Consider the following 2,852-nt stretch of genomic DNA (forward strand, 5'->3'; position numbering starts at 1 on the left):
GAGCTACATCTTCAGCCTTTTTTATTTTGAGTCAGGTTCTCAGTAAGTTGTTTAGAGGCTTGCTTTGAACTTGTGATCCTCCTGTATCAGCCTCCTGAGTTGCTGGGATTACAGGTATGCACCATCACACTCTACTCTTTTATTCTTGATATTGGTGATTTGTGAATTTTCTTTCTCCTTTTTGGTAGTTGATGATAGGCACATTGATTTTGTGGATATTTAAAGTAACCAGATTTTTAAAAGTTTTTATTGTTATTTTTTGAAATATATAGTTTTAGTTGCTGATGGACCTTTATTTTTATTTATATATGGTGTTGAGAATTGAACCCAGGGCCTCACATAGACCAGGCAAGCGCTCTACCACTAAGCCACAACCCCATCCCCCATTTATTTATTAAAATATATGTTTTTTAATTGTAGATGGACACAATACCTTTATTTTATTTTTATGTTGTGCTGAGGATTGAACCCAGCACCTCATGAGTGCTAGGTGAACACTACCACTAAACCGCAACCCCAGCTCCCCAGTTTTTATTTATTTTTTTAATTTAATTTTAATTTAATTTATTTTTTAGTTGTAGTTGGACACATACCTTTATTTATTTATTTTCATGTGGTGCTGAGGATTGAACCCAGGGCCTTGCATGTGCTAGGCAAGTGCTCTACCACTAAGCTACAGCCCCAACCCCCCAGTTTTTATTTTTAATTAAATAATTTATATTGAGATAATTTTAGATCCACATGCATTTGTAAAATATAATACAAGCAGATTTCATATATCTTTTACTCAATTTCCTCCAATGGTAATGACTTGTAAAACTATAGTATAATATCACAAAGAGGACATTGACGTTGATATAGTCAAGATAGAACAGTATATCATCATGAGGATCCCTCATGTTGTTCCTTCTCCCATAAGGTCCTTAACCTCGGGCAACCACTAATGCATTTTTTATTTCTATAATTTTGTCATTTCAAGAATGTTATATAGGGGGAACACATTCGACCTTCAATGGATTCCACCTTTTGGGTTACCTTCTTCCTCCGGGAGAAGTCTTTTCTGCTATTCTTTAATAAACTTCTATTTTCCACTCTGACCTTGCCTCGGCGTGCTTCTCTGGTGTTATTCTTCAACACTGGGGAAGCAAGGACTCGTCACCAGTCAACAGAGATAACATATTGGAGGTTCCCAACCAAGATTCTACAGCAGTCATCCAGAAGGATTTACACAAGTAAAGCATCAGGAGTTATGACCGGAGGAAGCCAGGGGAGCAATGCGATGGCTTCAAAAACCCTGGTGAACATACAAGAAAAGGCAAAATGTCCCATCTGCCTAAAGCATTTAACAGAGCTACTGACTCTAGGCTGTGGTCACAGCTATTGCCAAACATGCATCTCTAGGAACAAGAAGTCTGTGACCAGCCCAGGAGGGGAAAACAGGTGTTTCCTATGTAGTATCAGGAACTTATTTGGAAATACCAAAGCTAATCAGCCTTCAGCTGATGTAGCAGAAGGACTCAGGGAAGTCAAGTTGAGCCCTAGCACTGTGCAAAATGCAGGCTTATGTGCACACCATGGACAGAAATTCCTACTCTTCTGTGTGGAGGATAGGAAGGTAATTTGCTGGCTTTGTGAGAGTTCTCAAGAGCACCGTGGGCACCAAACATTACTCATGGATGAAGTGACCAAGGAATATCAGGACAAGCTCCAAGCAATTCTCAAGAGACTGAGGAAGGAACAAGAAGAAGCTGAGAAGTTGGAAGCTGATATCCAAGAAGAGATCACTTCTTGGAAGTGTCAGGTAGAGACTGAGAGAAAAAGGATACAAATGGAATTTAATCATCTTAGAAGAATCCTGGACAGCGAGGAAGAGCGAGAGCTACAAAGATTGGATCGGGAGGAGAAGACGACACTGGATAGCTTGGCAGAAGCAGTTGGTGAAAGAGCTCCTCTCAGATCTAGAGCATCAGAGTCAATGGTCAACACTGGAGCTACTGCAGGACACAAGTGGAATCAAGAAATGGAGTGAGATCTGGACTCTGAAGAAGCCAAAAACTGTCTCCAAGAAGCTAAAGACTGTATTCCATGCTCCAGATCTGAGGGGGATGCTGCAGAGCTTCAGAGAGCTAACAGATGCCCAATGCTACTGGGTGGACTTAACATTGAATCCAGGCAACTTAAATTTGAATCTTGCACTTTTGGAAGATGAGAGACAAGTGACAAGCGTGTGTATTTTGCCACTTAAGCGTTACGATTGTGGCATCTTAAGCTCCCAACATTTCTCTTCAGGGAAACATTACTGGGAAGTTGATGTATCCAAAAAGATCAGCTGAATCCTGGGAGTATTCTGTAGAAAACGTTCTGCAAAGTATGCTGAGAGAAAAGACGCGAATCATACACAAATGTGTCCTCCACATACACACCTAAGTACGGCTACTGGGTTATAGGTTTACAGAATAACTTTGAGTATATCGTCTTTGAGGATTCTTCCAGCTCTGATCCTAAGGTGTTGGCCCTCTTTATGGCTATTCCTCACGGCCGTGTTGGGTTTTTTCTCGACTATGAAGCACAAACCATGGGTCACTCATCTACAAATTCTCTAAATGTTATTTTTCTCAGCCTGCTTATGCATATTTCAATCTTTATAAATGTCCAGCCCCCATGACACTGTGCCTACTTTTGGATTCCTTGTCTAGAGGCTCCTCTCCTGCTTCTGAACACATCCTGTGGTCATCCCTGTGGTCTCCCTTCTCTACTTGAGAATTTCTACTCATCCTTGAGATGAGATACACTATAATGTATCTGGTTTAAGTTAGGAGAGATGCTTTTGTACCCATTTATTCTTCTTCATA

General features: G+C 40.5%; 1 pseudogene; it reads left to right on the forward strand.

Moving 5' to 3' along the window:
- The first annotated feature begins 1,279 nt into the window (after nucleotides 1-1,279).
- LOC101965602 (E3 ubiquitin-protein ligase TRIM34 pseudogene) lies at nucleotides 1,280-2,528 on the forward strand (annotated as a pseudogene).
- Nucleotides 2,529-2,852: the final 324 nt, after the last annotated feature.

This window comes from Ictidomys tridecemlineatus, chromosome X (assembly GCF_052094955.1).
Source record: "Ictidomys tridecemlineatus isolate mIctTri1 chromosome X, mIctTri1.hap1, whole genome shotgun sequence".
Taxonomy (NCBI): domain Eukaryota; kingdom Metazoa; phylum Chordata; class Mammalia; order Rodentia; family Sciuridae; genus Ictidomys; species Ictidomys tridecemlineatus.